Consider the following 19093-nt stretch of genomic DNA (forward strand, 5'->3'; position numbering starts at 1 on the left):
GCTGCTTATCATAAGCACAAGGAGTGAGCTCAGGTCTGCTACCTGGCTTAGTACCACACCTCGTGTGCCCCCCCCCAAAACATTTTTTTGGGGCTGCCTCTCGTACCTGTCGCACTGGCTCCTCATATTTCCGCCGCTCAGCTTTCGCTGCCTCCAGCTCTTCTTTGGGGCGGCGATTTTCCCCAGCCTGTGCCCAGGGTCCCTCTCTGTTCAGGATCTGCTCCCATGTCCAGGAATCCTGTGATGCTGGCCGCTGTTGTTGCTGCTGCTGCTGCTGTCGTCGCTGCTGCTGCTGTCGTCGCTGCTGTTTACCACGCCGCTTGGTCCGAGTTGGTTGGTGGGTGATTCTGTAATGAATTTCCTCCTCTTCTTCCGAAGAGGAGAGGCGAAACGGATCAGAGGACCAATATGCGGCGTGGTAAGTGTCCATGGTTCTTTTTTAATACGTTAAAATACACATGAACAACTGACTACAACAAACAAGAAATGTGAAACTCAAAACAGTCCTATCTGGTGCAAACACAGAGACAGGAATAATCACCCACAAACACACAGTGAAACCCAGGCTACCTAAGTATGATTCTCAATCAGAGACAACTAATGACACCTGCCTCTGAGAACCATACTAGGCCGAAACATAGAAATACTCAAATCATAGAAAAACAAACATAGACTGCCCACCCAACTCACGCCCTGACCATACTAACTAATTACAAAACACAGGAAATAAAGGTCAGAACGTGACATAACTGAATGCCTCGATGCCTGTCTGCCTGCTTTATATAGCTCACTGTCTGTAGGAGAGATCTGTTTTCGTGAACGGGGTAGTGTACCTAATAAACTGTATATTGTAATCACTTCTGATTTAATCACTGCTCTTTTTGTAATACAAATATCCTGACCATGTACAGTGCATTACAAAGCCCTGCATGTGTACCTTGATGTAATCTAGACCTAATCATCAAGCCATTTTGAGTTGTACAATTGCAGTTGATGGAATTGCGTCTCATGCAGCTGTCAGAGTGACCAACACTGAGGCTGGCATTATACAGCCATGGACCCTCACTGTTTAACTCTGGCCCAAATATCACCCTGTTCCCATCACAGCATTGTAGCGCTCATGTGAATTACCTTTCTTTTTTCAGACTTCATGTCAACTCGCTTAAACTATAGTTTTTGTATTTAATTATATCATATTGTTCAAGCTCAAACATTTGAATAGAAAGAAAGTTAGGGGTCTTAGAATAGAAGAATAGACTGCTCTGAGAACGTATCCTCTAAGGTCTGATTACAATTACATGTGCCACTTCGCTGATTTGAAATCAATGAGGCCACATCAGGCCCCGTCAACGATCATGCATCCTAGATCCCTCCCCAATCAAAAGTTTTGCTCTATATAATTTTGGCAATCAGATTTTCTCCACAGTCATCCAGCGCAATCAGGTAATCAGAGGGGTACATTAACAAGACAAATGGGGTTGAAAAGAAGGTGCAGACCAGACCTGGGTTCAAATGGTACTTGAAATATTTCAAATACTTTGAGCGTTTGCTTTAGCCTGCCTGGATTTGTAGTTTTGCGGCTAATCTATTGGTTCGTTGTGCCAGGCAAGCTCAATCAAATAAATGTTCAAGAAAAACATTTTATTTTTTTTTATTTTTAATAAAGCCCAGCAGAAGTATTTTTAAATTAAATTAAATATTGAATAGTGTTTGAACCCATGTCTTCAATCTTTCTGTTGGCAGGAACAGGAAGGAACTTCCCATGGAGAACACCCCCCTTCCACACACACACACACACACACACACACACACACACACACACACACACACACACACACACATACATAGATAGAGTGGCACAGTGGCACATCTCTGTTGTGATTACTGCTAAAAGGCAACATTTGATTTCTTCTTCCATGTGGAATATGAAGGATTGACTAGTGATTCACCTTCGCTTCACGTGTCAACCATGACACACAAAATGTATTTTATATTTGCAACCAGATCACTCCAGTGGACCCTTGGAGGGGACAGTACACGAGTACGTTTGAAAACAAGCATTAAATTGCTTTATTTTCGTAAGTCCTTCACTTGGGGGTTTGATATCAGAATTGATGTGTCAAGTCAATGCCTATGACACAATATAACACGTTCAGTACCACGCACTGGTCATAAAACATAGGAATCCTAAATCTTACGATAACTTCATTCCTTTTAGATCACAATAATAATATGATAGACCTCCTACATCAGATAATTTTTTATTTATTTAAATGTTTTAAATATTTTTTACCTCAGTTTATTTAGTAAATACTTTCTTAGCGCTTATTTTTCTTTAAAAAGGCAATGTTGGTTAAGGGCTTGTTAGTAAGCATGTGACAAATACCATTTGATTTGATTTGATTTGTTCCATACAGAATCAAAATCGAATGTTTTTTTTTTGTGTGACTAAGGTGTGGAGGGTGTATGGTATATGATCTGTTGTTATGTTGTTTAGGTAGGAATCCAATTAGACTTTTACTTAAAATGTTGTGTTCTCTTAGGAAGCCATGAATTCTGTCATTTTTATGCGACAGAAAACCTTTCCTAAGTTACTACTAACAGAGATGCGTCTATAGTTATTAGGGTCAAACTTGTCACAGTGTTTAAATCTAGGTGTGATAAAGCCTTGTCTCCAGATCTCAGGAAAGTGGCCTACCCTCATCACTAGGTTAAACAGCTTGAATAATAGCCTAGACCTGCTGTGTTTCGTCAAGATCATCAAGGACAACAACCACCCGAGCCACTGGCTGTTCACCCCGCTACCATCCAGAAGGCGAGGTCAGTACAGGTGTATCAAAGCTGGGACCGAGAGACTGAAAAACACCTTCTATCTAAAGGCCATCAGACTGTTAAACAGCCGTCACGAACACAGAGAGGCTGCTGCCAACGTACAGACTTGAAGTCATTGGCCACTTTAATAAACGGATCACTAGTCACTTTAATAATGTTTACATATCTTACATTACTCATATCACATGTATATACTGCATTTTATAGCATCTACTGCACCTTGCCTCTGTCGCTCAGTCATCGCTCATCCATATATTTATATGTACATATTCTCATTCACCCCTTTAGACTTGTGTGTATTAGGTAGTTGTGGTGGAATTGTTAGATTACATGTTAGATATTGCTGCACTGTCAGAACTAGAAGCACAAGCATTACGCTACACTCACATTTACATCTGCTAACCATGTGTATGTGACCAATAACATTTGATTTGATTTCAGCATCTCTGTTAGATAAATATGTAGATCAATTGATTAGTGGCTAAACGAACGCCATCTTTGTCTGCTTTAAATTTGGTTAAAAGAAAACTGTAATCAAGTTTTTGATGTCAAAGCAAATGTAATGCTGCATCACATTCAACATGACTCGATTTTTGGGTGGGAGGAGTTCTGATTTTACATGGGGGGGAGGAGTTCTGATTTTACATGGGGGAGGAGTTCTGATTTTACATGGGTGGGAGGAGTTCTGATTTTACATGGGGGAGGAGTTCTGATTTTACATGGGGGGGGGGGAGTTCTGATTTTACATGGGGGGAGGTTCTGATTTTAAATGGGTGGGAGTAGTTCTGATTTTACATGGGGGGGGAGGAGTTCTGATTTTACATGGGGGAGGAGTTCTGATTTTACATGGGGGAGGAGTTCTGATTTTACATGGGTGGGAGGAGTTCTGATTTTACATGAGGGGAGGAGTTCTGATTTTACATGGGTGGGAGGAGTTCTGATTTTACATGGGGGAAGGAGTTCTGATTTTACATGGGGGGAGGAGTTCTGATTTACATGGGGGAGGGGAGGAGTTCTGATTTTACATGGGGCAGAGGAGTTCTGATTTTACATGGGTGGGAGGAGTTCTGATTTTACATGGGGCAGAGGAGTTCTGATTTTACATGGGTGGGAGGAGTTCTGATTTTACATGGGGCAGAGGAGTTCTGATTTTACATGGGTGGGAGGAGTTCTGATTTTACATGGGTGGGAGGAGTTCTGATTTTACATGGGTGGGAGGAGTTCTGATTTTACATGGGTGGGAGGAGTTCTGATTTTACATGGGTGGGAGGAGTTCTGATTTTACATGGGGGGAGGAGTTCTGATTTTACATGGGGGGGAGTTCTGATTTTACATGGGTGGGAGGAGTTCTGATTTTACATGGGCGGGAGGAGTTCTGATTTTACATGGGTGGGAGGAGTTCTGATTTTACATGGGGGGAGGAGTTCTGATTTTACATGGGGGGAGTTCTGATTTTACATGGGTGGGAGGAGTTCTGATTTTACATGGGGGGAGGAGTTCTGATTTTACATGGGGGGGAGTTCTGATTTTACATGGGGGGGATGTTCTGATTTTAAATGGGTGGGAGTAGTTCTGATTTTACATGGGGGAGGAGTTCTGATTTTACATGGGGGGGGAGGAGTTCTGATTTTACATGGGGGAGGAGTTCTGATTTTACATGGGTGGGAGGAGTTCTGATTTTACATGAGGGGAGGAGTTCTGATTTTACATGGGGGAGGAGTTCTGATTTTACATGGGGGGTATGAGTTCTGATTTTACATGGGGGGTATGAGTTCTGATTTTACATGGGTGGGAGGAGTTCTGATTTTACATGGGGGAAGGAGTTCTGATTTTACATGGGGGGAGGAGTTCTGATTTTACATGGGGGAGGTTCTGATTTTAAATGGGTGGGAGTAGTTCTGATTTTACATGGGGGAGGAGTTCTGATTTTACATGGGGGAGGAGTTCTGATTTTACATGGGGGAGGAGTTCTGATTTTACATGGGTGGGAGGAGTTCTGATTTTACATGAGGGGGGAGTTCTGATTTTACATGGGTGGGAGGAGTTCTGATTTTACATGGGGAAGGAGTTCTGATTTTACATGGGGGAGGAGTTCTGATTTACATGGGGGAGGAGGCGTTCTGATTTTACATGGGGCAGAGGAGTTCTGATTTTACATGGGTGGGAGGAGTTCTGATTTTACATGGGGCAGAGGAGTTCTGATTTTACATGGGTGGGAGGAGTTCTGATTTTACATGGGGCAGAGGAGTTCTGATTTTACATGGGTGGGAGGAGTTCTGATTTTACATGGGTGGGAGGAGTTCTGATTTTACATGGGTGGGAGGAGTTCTGATTTTACATGGGTGGGAGGAGTTCTGATTTTACATGGGTGGGAGGAGTTCTGATTTTACATGGGTGGGAGGAGTTCTGATTTTACATGGGTGGGAGGAGTTCTGATTTTACAGGGGGGGAGTTCTGATTTTACATGGGTGGGAGGAGTTCTGATTTTACATGGGTGGGAGGAGTTCTGATTTTACATGGGTGGGAGGAGTTCTGATTTTACATGGGTGGGAGGAGTTCTGATTTTACATGGGTGGGAGGAGTTCTGATTTTACATGGGTGGGAGGAGTTCTGATTTTACATGGGGGGAGGAGTTCTGATTTTACATGGGGGGGGAGTTCTGATTTTACATGGGTGGGAGGAGTTCTGATTTTACATGGGGGGAGGAGTTCTGATTTTACATGGGTGGGAGGAGTTCTGATTTTACATGGGGGGAGGAGTTCTGATTTTACATGGGTGGGAGGAGTTCTGATTTTACATGGGTGGGAGTTGTTCTGATTTTACATGGGGGGGAGTTCTGATTTTACATGGGTGGGAGGAGTTCTGATTTTACATGGGGGGAGTTCTGATTTTACATGGGGGGAGGAGTTCTGATTTTACATGGGGGGGAGTTCTGATTTTACATGGGGGGGGATGTTCTGATTTTAAATGGGTGGGAGTAGTTCTGATTTTACATGGGGGGAGGAGTTCTGATTTTACATGGGGGGAGGAGTTCTGATTTTACATGGGGGGAGGAGTTCTGATTTTACATGGGTGGGAGGAGTTCTGATTTTACATGAGGGGAGGAGTTCTGATTTTACATGGGGGAGGAGTTCTGATTTTACATGGGGGTATGAGTTCTGATTTTACATGGGTGGGAGGAGTTCTGATTTTACATGGGTGGGAGGAGTTCTGATTTTACATGGGTGGGAGTTGTTCTGATTTTACATGGGGGAGGAGTTCTGATTTTACATGGGTGGGAGGAGTTCTGATTTTACATGGGTGGGAGGAGTTCTGATTTTACATGGGTGGGAGTTGTTCTGATTTTACATGGGGGAGGAGTTCTGATTTTACATGGGTGGGAGGTTCTGATTTTACATGGGGGAGAGGAGTTCTGATTTTACATGGGGGGGAGGGAGGAGTTCTGATTTTACATGGGGCAGAGGAGTTCTGATTTTACATGGGTGGGAGGAGTTCTGATTTTACATGGGTGGGAGGAGTTCTGATTTTACATGGGTGGGAGGAGTTCTGATTTTACATGGGTGGGAGTTGTTCTGATTTTACATGGGGGGAGGAGTTCTGATTTTACATGGGTGGGAGGAGTTCTGATTTTACATGGGGGGGGAGAGTTCTGATTTTACATGGGTGGGAGGAGTTCTGATTTTACATGGGTGGGAGGAGTTCTGATTTTACATGGGTGGGAGGAGTTCTGATTTTACATGGGTGGGAGTTGTTCTGATTTTACATGGGGGAGGTTCTGATTTTACATGGGTGGGAGGAGTTCTGATTTTACATGGGGGAGGAGTTCTGATTTTACATGGGTGGGGAGGAGTTCTGATTTTACATGGGTGGGAGTTGTTCTGATTTTACATGGGGGAGGAGTTCTGATTTTACATGGGTGGGAGGAGTTCTGATTTTACATGGGGGAGGAGTTCTGATTTTACATGGGTGGGAGGAGTTCTGATTTTACATGGGTGGGAGGAGTTCTGATTTTACATGGGTGGGAGTTCTGATTTTACATGGGGGGAGGAGTTCTGATTTTACATGGGTGGGAGGAGTTCTGATTTTACATGGGGGAGAGGAGATTTTACATGGGGGGAGGAGTTCTGATTTTACATGGGGGGAGGAGTTCTGATTTACATGGGGGGGGGAGGAGTTCTGATTTTATACATGGGTGGGAGGAGTTCTGATTTTACATGGGTGGGAGGAGTTCTGATTTTACATGGGGGGAGGAGTTCTGATTTTACATGGGGGGAGGAGTTCTGATTTTACATGGGTGGGGAGGAGTTCTGATTTTACATGGGTGGGGGGGAGGAGTTCTGATTTTACATGGGTGGGAGGAGTTCTGATTTTACATGGGTGGGAGTTGTTCTGATTTTACATGGGGGGAGGAGTTCTGATTTTACATGGGTGGGAGGAGTTCTGATTTTACATGGGGGAGGAGTTCTGATTTTACATGGGTGGGAGGAGTTCTGATTTTACATGGGTGGGAGGAGTTCTGATTTTACATGGGGGAGGAGTTCTGATTTTACATGGGTGGGAGGAGTTCTGATTTTACATGGGGGGAGGAGTTCTGATTTTACATGGGTGGGAGGAGTTCTGATTTTACATGGGTGGGAGGAGTTCTGATTTTACATGGGGGAGGAGTTCTGATTTTACATGGGTGGGAGGAGTTCTGATTTTACATGGGTGGGAGGAGTTCTGATTTTACATGGGTGGGAGGAGTTCTGATATTACATGGGGAGGAGTTCTGATTTTACATGAGGGGGGAGTTCTGATTTTACATGGGGGGAGGAGTTCTGATTTTACATGAGGGGAGGAGTTCTGATTTTACATGGGGGGAGGAGTTCTGATTTTACATGGGGGTATGAGTTCTGATTTTACATGGGTGGGAGGAGTTCTGATTTTACATGGGGGAAGGATTTCTGATTTTACATGGGGGGAGGAGTTCTGATTTACATGGGGGGGGAGGAGTTCTGATTTTACATGGGGGGAGGAGTTCTGATTTACATGGGGGGAGGGAGGAGTTCTGATTTTACATGGGGCAGAGGAGTTCTGATTTTACATGGGGCAGAGGAGTTCTGATTTTACATGGGTGGGAGGAGTTCTGATTTTACATGGGTGGGAGGAGTTCTGATTTTACATGGGTGGGAGGAGTTCTGATTTTACATGGGTGTGAGGAGTTCTGATTTTACATGGGTGGGAGTTGTTCTGATTTTACATGGGTGGGAGGAGTTCTGATTTTACATGGGTGGGAGCAGTTCTGATTTTACATGGGGGGAGGAGTTCTGATTTACATGGGTGGGAGGAGTTCTGATTTTACATGGGTGGGAGGAGTTCTGATTTTACATGGGGAGGAGTTCTGATTTTACATGGGTGGGAGGAGTTCTGATTTTACATGGGTGGGAGTTGTTCTGATTTTACATGGGGGGAGGAGTTCTGATTTTACATGGGTGGGAGGAGTTCTGATTTTACATGCGGGGAGGAGTTCTGATTTTACATGGGTGGGAGGAGTTCTGATTTTACATGGGTGGGAGGAGTTCTGATTTTACATGGGTGGGAGGAGTTCTGATTTTACATGGGTGGGAGGAGTTCTGATTTTACATGGGGGGAGTTCTGATTTTACATGGGTGGGAGGAGTTCTGATTTTACATGGGTGGGAGTTGTTCTGATTTTACATGGGGGGAGGAGTTCTGATTTTACATGGGCTCGAGGAGTTCTGATTTTACATGGGGGGGAGGAGTTCTGATTTTACATGGGTGGGAGGAGTTCTGATTTTACATGGGTGGGAGTTGTTCTGATTTTACATGGGGGAGGAGTTCTGATTTTACATGGGTGGGAGGAGTTCTGATTTTACATGGGGGAGGAGTTCTGATTTTACATGGGTGGGAGGAGTTATGATTTTACATGGGTGGGAGGAGTTCTGATTTTACATGGGTGGGAGGAGTTCTGATTTTACATGGGTGGGAGGAGTTCTGATTTTACATGGGGGAGGAGTTCTGATTTTACATGGGTGGGAGGAGTTCTGATTTTACATGGGTGGGAGGAGTTCTGATTTTACATGGGGGAGGAGTTCTGATTTTACATGGGGGAGGAGTTCTGATTTTACATGGGTGGGAGGAGTTCTGATTTTACATGGGTGGGAGGAGTTCTGATTTTACATGGGGGAGGGAGGAGTTCTGATTTTACATGGGTGGGAGTTGTTCTGATTTTACATGGGGGAGGAGTTCTGATTTTACATGGGGGGAGGAGTTCTGATTTTACATGGGTGGGAGGAGTTCTGATTTTACATGAGGGGAGGAGTTCTGATTTTACATGGGGGAGGAGTTCTGATTTTACATGGGGGGTATGAGTTCTGATTTTACATGGGTGGGAGGAGTTCTGATTTTACATGGGTGGGAGGAGTTCTGATTTTACATGGGTGGGAGTTGTTCTGATTTTACATGGGGGGAGGAGTTCTGATTTTACATGGGTGGGAGGAGTTCTGATTTTACATGGGTGGGAGGAGTTCTGATTTTACATGGGTGGGAGTTGTTCTGATTTTACATGGGGGAGGAGTTCTGATTTTACATGGGTGGGAGGAGTTCTGATTTTACATGGGGGGAGGAGTTCTGATTTTACATGGGGGGGAGGAGTTCTGATTTTACATGGGGCAGAGGAGTTCTGATTTTACATGGGTGGGAGGAGTTCTGATTTTACATGGGTGGGAGGAGTTCTGATTTTACATGGGTGGGAGGAGTTCTGATTTTACATGGGTGGGAGTTGTTCTGATTTTACATGGGGGAGGAGTTCTGATTTTACATGGGTGGGAGGAGTTCTGATTTTACATGGGGGGGAGTTCTGATTTTACATGGGTGGGAGGAGTTCTGATTTTACATGGGTGGGAGGAGTTCTGATTTTACATGGGTGGGAGGAGTTCTGATTTTACATGGGTGGGAGTTGTTCTGATTTTACATGGGGGAGGAGTTCTGATTTTACATGGGTGGGAGGAGTTCTGATTTTACATGGGGGAGGAGTTCTGATTTTACATGGGTGGGAGGAGTTCTGATTTTACATGGGTGGGAGTTGTTCTGATTTTACATGGGGGGAGGAGTTCTGATTTTACATGGGTGGGAGGAGTTCTGATTTTACATGGGTGGGAGGAGTTCTGATTTTACATGGGTGGGAGGAGTTCTGATTTTACATGGGTGGGAGGAGTTCTGATTTTACATGGGTGGGAGTTGTTCTGATTTTACATGGGGGAGGAGTTCTGATTTTACATGGGTGGGAGTTGTTCTGATTTTACATGGGGGAGGAGTTCTGATTTTACATGGGTGGGAGGAGTTCTGATTTTACATGGGGGGGAGTTCTGATTTTACATGGGTGGGAGGAGTTCTGATTTTACATGGGTGGGAGGAGTTCTGATTTTACATGGGTGGGAGGAGTTCTGATTTTACATGGGTGGGAGTTGTTCTGATTTTACATGGGGGAGGAGTTCTGATTTTACATGGGTGGGAGGAGTTCTGATTTTACATGGGGGAGGAGTTCTGATTTTACATGGGTGGGAGGAGTTCTGATTTTACATGGGTGGGAGTTGTTCTGATTTTACATGGGGGGAGGAGTTCTGATTTTACATGGGTGGGAGGAGTTCTGATTTTACATGGGGGAGGAGTTCTGATTTTACATGGGTGGGAGGAGTTCTGATTTTACATGGGTGGGAGGAGTTCTGATTTTACATGGGTGGGAGTTCTGATTTTACATGGGGGGAGGAGTTCTGATTTTACATGGGTGGGAGGAGTTCTGATTTTACATGGGGGAGAGGAGTTCTGATTTTACATGGGGGGGAGGAGTTCTGATTTTACATGGGGGGAGGAGTTCTGATTTACATGGGGGGAGGGAGGAGTTCTGATTTTACATGGGTGGGAGGAGTTCTGATTTTACATGGGTGGGAGGAGTTCTGATTTTACATGGGTGGGAGGAGTTCTGATTTTACATGGGGGGAGGAGTTCTGATTTTACATGGGGGAGGAGTTCTGATTTTACATGGGTGGGGGAGGAGTTCTGATTTTACATGGGTGGGGGAGGAGTTCTGATTTTACATGGGTGGGAGGAGTTCTGATTTTACATGGGTGGGAGTTGTTCTGATTTTACATGGGGGAGGAGTTCTGATTTTACATGGGTGGGAGGAGTTCTGATTTTACATGGGGGGAGGAGTTCTGATTTTACATGGGTGGGAGGAGTTCTGATTTTACATGGGTGGGAGGAGTTCTGATTTTACATGGGGGGAGGAGTTCTGATTTTACATGGGTGGGAGGAGTTCTGATTTTACATGGGGGAGGAGTTCTGATTTTACATGGGTGGGAGGAGTTCTGATTTTACATGGGTGGGAGGAGTTCTGATTTTACATGGGGAGGAGTTCTGATTTTACATGGGTGGGAGGAGTTCTGATTTTACATGGGTGGGAGGAGTTCTGATTTTACATGGGTGGGAGGAGTTCTGATATTACATGGGGGAGGAGTTCTGATTTTACATGGGTGGGAGTTGTTCTGATTTTACATGGGGGGAGGAGTTCTGATTTTACATGGGGGTATGAGTTCTGATTTTACATGGGTGGGAGGAGTTCTGATTTTACATGGGGGAAGGAGTTCTGATTTTACATGGGGGGAGGAGTTCTGATTTACATGGGGGGAGGAGTTCTGATTTTACATGGGGGGAGGAGTTCTGATTTTACATGGGGGGAGGAGTTCTGATTTTACATGGGGGGGGGAGGAGTTCTGATTTTACATGGGGGAGGAGTTCTGATTTTACATGGGTGGGAGGAGTTCTGATTTTACATGGGGGGAGGAGTTCTGATTTACATGGGGGGAGGAGGAGTTCTGATTTTACATGGGGGGAGGAGTTCTGATTTTACATGGGGGGAGGAGTTCTGATTTACATGGGGGGAGGAGTTCTGATTTTACATGGGGCAGAGGAGTTCTGATTTTACATGGGTGGGAGGAGTTCTGATTTTACATGGGGCAGAGGAGTTCTGATTTTACATGGGTGGGAGGAGTTCTGATTTTACATGGGTGGGAGGAGTTCTGATTTTACATGGGTGGGAGGAGTTCTGATTTTACATGGGTGTGAGGAGTTCTGATTTTACATGGGTGGGAGTTGTTCTGATTTTACATGGGTGGGAGGAGTTCTGATTTTACATGGGTGGGAGCAGTTCTGATTTTACATGGGGGGGGTAGTTCTGATTTACATGGGTGGGAGGAGTTCTGATTTTACATGGGGGGAGGAGTTCTGATTTTACATGGGTGGGAGGAGTTCTGATTTTACATGGGTGGGAGTTGTTCTGATTTTACATGGGGGAGGAGTTCTGATTTTACATGGGTGGGAGGAGTTCTGATTTTACATGGGGGGAGGAGTTCTGATTTTACATGGGTGGGAGGAGTTCTGATTTTACATGGGTGGGAGGAGTTCTGATTTTACATGGGTGGGAGGAGTTCTGATTTTACATGGGTGGGAGGAGTTCTGATTTTACATGGGTGGGAGGAGTTCTGATTTTACATGGGGGGGAGTTCTGATTTTACATGGGTGGGAGGAGTTCTGATTTTACATGGGTGGGAGGAGTTCTGATTTTACATGGGGGAGGAGTTCTGATTTTACATGGGTGATTTTACATGGGGGAGTTCTGATTTTACATGGGTGGGAGGAGTTCTGATTTTACATGGGTGGGAGTTGTTCTGATTTTACATGGGGGAGGAGTTCTGATTTTACATGGGTGGGAGGAGTTCTGATTTTACATGGGGGAGGAGTTCTGATTTTACATGGGTGGGAGGAGTTCTGATTTTACATGGGTGGGAGGAGTTCTGATTTTACATGGGGGGAGGAGTTCTGATTTTACATGGGTGGGAGGAGTTCTGATTTTACATGGGGGAGGAGTTCTGATTTTACATGGGTGGGAGGAGTTCTGATTTTACATGGGTGGGAGGAGTTCTGATTTTACATGGGGGAGGAGTTCTGATTTTACATGGGTGGGAGGAGTTCTGATTTTACATGATTTGATTTTACATGGGTGGGAGGAGTTCTGATTTTACATGGGGGGGAGTTCTGATTTTACATGTTCTGATTTTACATGGGTGGGAGTTGTTCTGATTTTACATGGGGGAGGAGTTCTGATTTTACATGGGGGGAGGAGTTCTGATTTTACATGGGTGGGAGGAGTTCTGATTTTACATGGGGGGGGAGTTCTGATTTTACATGGGTGGGAGGAGTTCTGATTTTACATGGGGGAGAGGAGTTCTGATTTTACATGGGGGGAGGAGTTCTGATTTTACATGGGGGAGGAGTTCTGATTTACATGGGGGGAGGAGTTCTGATTTTACATGGGTGGGAGGAGTTCTGATTTTACATGGGTGGGAGGAGTTCTGATTTTACATGGGTGGGAGGAGTTCTGATTTTACATGGGGGGGTGGAGTTCTGATTTTACATGGGGGGAGGAGTTCTGATTTTACATGGGTGGGGAGGAGTTCTGATTTTACATGGGTGGGGGAGGAGTTCTGATTTTACATGGGTGGGAGGAGTTCTGATTTTACATGGGTGGGAGTTGTTCTGATTTTACATGGGGGGAGGAGTTCTGATTTTACATGGGTGGGAGGTTCTGATTTTACATGGGGAGGAGTTCTGATTTTACATGGGTGGGAGGAGTTCTGATTTTACATGGGTGGGAGGAGTTCTGATTTTACATGGGGGAGGAGTTCTGATTTTACATGGGTGGGAGGAGTTCTGATTTTACATGGGGGAGGAGTTCTGATTTTACATGGGTGGGAGGAGTTCTGATTTTACATGGGTGGGAGGAGTTCTGATTTTACATGGGGGAGGAGTTCTGATTTTACATGGGTGGGAGGAGTTCTGATTTTACATGGGTGGGAGGAGTTCTGATTTTACATGGGTGGGAGGAGTTCTGATTTTACATGGGGGGAGGAGTTCTGATTTTACATGGGGGGAGTTCTGATTTTACATGGGTGGGAGTTGTTCTGATTTTACATGGGGGGAGGAGTTCTGATTTTACATGGGGGGGAGGAGTTCTGATTTTACATGGGGGGAGGAGTTCTGATTTTACATGGGTGGGAGGATTTCTGATTTTACATGGGGGGAGGAGTTCTGATTTTACATGGGGGGAGGAGTTCTGATTTTACATGGGGGGAGGAGTTCTGATTTTACATGGGGGGAGGAGTTCTGATTTACATGGGGGAGGAGTTCTGATTTTACATGGGGCAGAGGAGTTCTGATTTTACATGGGTGGGAGGAGTTCTGATTTTACATGGGGGGAGGAGTTCTGATTTTACATGGGGGAGGAGTTCTGATTTTACATGGGGGGAGGAGTTCTGATTTTACATGGGTGGGGGGAGGAGTTCTGATTTTACATGGGGCAGAGGAGTTCTGATTTTACATGGGTGGGAGGAGTTCTGATTTTACATGGGGGAGGAGTTCTGATTTTACATGGGTGGGAGGAGTTCTGATTTTACATGGGTGGGAGGAGTTCTGATTTTACATGGGTGGGAGGAGTTCTGATTTTACATGGGTGGAGGAGTTCTGATTTTACATGGGTGGGAGTTGTTCTGATTTTACATGGGTGGGAGGAGTTCTGATTTTACATGGGTGGGAGCAGTTCTGATTTTACATGGGGGGAGGAGTTCTGATTTACATGGGTGGGAGGAGTTCTGATTTTACATGGGGGGAGGAGTTCTGATTTTACATGGGTGGGAGGAGTTCTGATTTTACATGGGTGGGAGTTGTTCTGATTTTACATGGGGGGAGGAGTTCTGATTTTACATGGGTGGGAGGAGTTCTGATTTTACATGGGGGGAGGAGTTCTGATTTTACATGGGTGGGAGGAGTTCTGATTTTACATGGGTGGGAGGAGTTCTGATTTTACATGGGTGGGAGGAGTTCTGATTTTACATGGGTGGGAGGAGTTCTGATTTTACATGGGTGGGAGGAGTTCTGATTTTACATGGGGGGGAGTTCTGATTTTACATGGGGGGAGGAGTTCTGATTTTACATGGGTGGGAGTTGTTCTGATTTTACATGGGGGAGGAGTTCTGATTTTACATGGGGGAGGAGTTCTGATTTTACATGGGGGAGGAGTTCTGATTTTACATGGGGGGAGGAGTTCTGATTTTACATGGGTGGGAGGAGTTCTGATTTTACATGGGGGGAGGAGTTCTGATTTTACATGGGTGGGAGGAGTTCTGATTTTACATGGGGGGAGGAGTTCTGATTTTACATGGGGGAGGAGTTCTGATTTTACATGGGTGGGAGGAGTTCTGATTTTACATGGGGGAGGAGTTCTGATTTTACATGGGTGGGAGGAGTTCTGATTTTACATGGGTGGGAGGAGTTCTGATTTTACATGGGTGGGAGGAGTTCTGATTTTACATGGGTGGGAGGAGTTCTGATTTTACATGGGTGGGAGGAGTTCTGATTTTACATGGGTGGGAGGAGTTCTGATTTTACATGGGGGAGGAGTTCTGATTTTACATGAGGGGAGTTCTGATTTTACATGGGTGGGAGGAGTTCTGATTTTACATGGGGGGAGGAGTTCTGATTTTACATGGGGGGGATGAGTTCTGATTTTACATGGGTGGGAGGAGTTCTGATTTTACATGGGGGGAGGATTTCTGATTTTACATGGGTGGGAGGAGTTCTGATTTTACATGGGGGAGAGGAGTTCTGATTTTACATGGGGGGAGGAGTTCTGATTTTACATGGGGGAGGAGTTCTGATTTACATGGGGGGAGGGAGGAGTTCTGATTTTACATGGGTGGGAGGAGTTCTGATTTTACATGGGTGGGAGGAGTTCTGATTTTACATGGGTGGGAGGAGTTCTGATTTTACATGGGTGGGAGGAGTTCTGATTTTACATGGGGGGAGGAGTTCTGATTTTACATGGGGGGAGGAGTTCTGATTTTACATGGGTGGGGGAGGAGTTCTGATTTTACATGGGTGGGGGGAGGAGTTCTGATTTTACATGGGTGGGAGGAGTTCTGATTTTACATGGGTGGGAGTTGTTCTGATTTTACATGGGGGAGGAGTTCTGATTTTACATGGGTGGGAGGAGTTCTGATTTTACATGGGGGAGGAGTTCTGATTTTACATGGGTGGGAGGAGTTCTGATTTTACATGGGTGGGAGGAGTTCTGATTTTACATGGGGGAGGAGTTCTGATTTTACATGGGTGGGAGGAGTTCTGATTTTACATGGGGGAGGAGTTCTGATTTTACATGGGTGGGAGGAGTTCTGATTTTACATGGGTGGGAGGAGTTCTGATTTTACATGGGGGAGGAGTTCTGATTTTACATGGGTGGGAGGAGTTCTGATTTTACATGGGTGGGAGGAGTTCTGATTTTACATGGGTGGGAGGAGTTCTGATTTTACATGGGGGAGGAGTTCTGATTTTACATGAGGGGGAGTTCTGATTTTACATGGGTGGGAGTTGTTCTGATTTTACATGGGGGAGGAGTTCTGATTTTACATGGGGGGGAGTTCTGATTTTACATGGTGGGAGGAGTTCTTTTTACATGGGGGGAGGATTTCTGATTTTACATGGGGGGGAGGAGTTCTGATTTTACATGGGGGAGGGAGGAGTTCTGATTTTACATGGGGGAGGAGTTCTGATTTTACATGGGGGGAGGAGTTCTGATTTTACATGGGGGGAGGAGGAGTTCTGATTTTACATGGGGGGAGGAGTTCTGATTTTACATGGGTGGGAGGAGTTCTGATTTTACATGGGGGAGGAGTTCTGATTTACATGGGGGGAGGGAGGAGTTCTGATTTTACATGGGGGAGGAGTTCTGATTTTACATGGGGGGAGGAGTTCTGATTTACATGGGGGGGGAGGAGTTCTGATTTTACATGGGGCAGAGGAGTTCTGATTTTACATGGGTGGGAGGAGTTCTGATTTTACATGGGGGGAGGAGTTCTGATTTTACATGGGTGGGAGGAGTTCTGATTTTACATGGGTGGGAGGAGTTCTGATTTTACATGGGTGGGAGGAGTTCTGATTTTACATGGGTGAGGAGTTCTGATTTTACATGGGTGGGAGTTGTTCTGATTTTACATGGGTGGGAGGAGTTCTGATTTTACATGGGGGGGTAGTTCTGATTTACATGGGTGGGAGGAGTTCTGATTTTACATGGGGGGAGGAGTTCTGATTTTACATGGGTGGGAGGAGTTCTGATTTTACATGGGGGAGGAGTTCTGATTTTACATGGGTGGGAGGAGTTCTGATTTTACATGGGGGAGGAGTTCTGATTTTACATGGGTGGGAGGAGTTCTGATTTTACATGGGTGGGAGGAGTTCTGATTTTACATGGGTGGGAGGAGTTCTGATTTTACATGGGTGGGAGGAGTTCTGATTTTACATGGGTGGGAGGAGTTCTGATTTTACATGGGGGGAGTTCTGATTTTACATGGGTGGGAGGAGTTCTGATTTTACATGGGTGGGAGTTGTTCTGATTTTACATGGGGGGAGGAGTTCTGATTTTACATGGGCTCGAGGAGTTCTGATTTTACATGGGGGGGAGGAGTTCTGATTTTACATGGGTGGGAGGAGTTCTGATTTTACATGGGTGGGAGTTGTTCTGATTTTACATGGGGGGAGGAGTTCTGATTTTACATGGGTGGGAGGAGTTCTGATTTTACATGGGGAGGAGTTCTGATTTTACATGGGTGGGAGGAGTTCTGATTTTACATGGGTGGGAGGAGTTCTGATTTTACATGGGGGGAGGAGTTCTGATTTTACATGGGTGGGAGGAGTTCTGATTTTACATGGGGGGAGGAGTTCTGATTTTACATGGGTGGGAGGAGTTCTGATTTTACATGGGTGGGAGGAGTTCTGATTTTACATGGGGGGGAGTTCTGATTTTACATGGGTGGGAGGAGTTCTGATTTTACATGGGTGGGAGGAGTTCTGATATTACATGGGGAGGAGTTCTGATTTTACATGAGGGGGAGTTCTGATTTTACATGGGTGGGAGTTGTTCTGATTTTACATGGGGGAGGAGTTCTGATTTTACATGGGGGGATGAGTTCTGATTTTACATGGGTGGGAGGAGTTCTGATTTTACATGGGGGAAGGATTTCTGATTTTACATGGGTGGGAGGAGTTCTGATTTTACATGGGGAGAGGAGTTCTGATTTTACATGGGGGGAGGAGTTCTGATTTTACATGGGGGAGGAGTTCTGATTTACATGGGGGGGGGAGGAGTTCTGATTTTACATGGGTGGGAGGAGTTCTGATTTTACATGGGTGGGAGGAGTTCTGATTTTACATGGGTGGGAGGAGTTCTGATTTTACATGGGGGGAGGAGTTCTGATTTTACATGGGGGGAGGAGTTCTGATTTTACATGGGTGGGGGAGGAGTTCTGATTTTACATGGGTGGGGGAGGAGTTCTGATTTTACATGGGTGGGAGGAGTTCTGATTTTACATGGGTGGGAGTTGTTCTGATTTTACATGGGGGGAGGAGTTCTGATTTTACATGGGTGGGAGGAGTTCTGATTTTACATGGGGGGAGGAGTTCTGATTTTACATGGGTGGGAGGAGTTCTGATTTTACATGGGTGGGAGGAGTTCTGATTTTACATGGGGGGAGGAGTTCTGATTTTACATGGGTGGGAGGAGTTCTGATTTTACATGGGGGGGAGTTCTGATTTTACATGGGTGGGAGGAGTTCTGATTTTACATGGGTGGGAGGAGTTCTGATTTTACATGGGGGGAGGAGTTCTGATTTTACATGGGTGGGAGGAGTTCTGATTTTACATGGGTGGGAGGAGTTCTGATTTTACATGGGTGGGAGGAGTTCTGATATTACATGGGGGAGGAGTTCTGATTTTACATGAGGGGGGAGTTCTGATTTTACATGGGTGGGAGTTGTTCTGATTTTACATGGGGGAGGAGTTCTGATTTTACATGGGGGGAGGAGTTCTGATTTTACATGGGTGGGAGGAGTTCTGATTTTACATGGGGGGAGGATTTCTGATTTTACATGGGGGGAGGAGTTCTGATTTACATGGGGAGGGAGGAGTTCTGATTTTACATGGGGGGAGGAGTTCTGATTTTACATGGGGGGAGGGTTCTGATTTACATGGGGGAGGGAGGAGTTCTGATTTTACATGGGGCAGAGGAGTTCTGATTTTACATGGGTGGGAGGAGTTCTGATTTTACATGGGGCAGAGGAGTTCTGATTTTACATGGGTGGGAGGAGTTCTGATTTTAC

The sequence above is a fragment of the Oncorhynchus nerka genome, linkage group LG24 (assembly GCF_034236695.1).
Source record: "Oncorhynchus nerka isolate Pitt River linkage group LG24, Oner_Uvic_2.0, whole genome shotgun sequence".
Lineage (NCBI taxonomy): Eukaryota > Metazoa > Chordata > Actinopteri > Salmoniformes > Salmonidae > Oncorhynchus > Oncorhynchus nerka.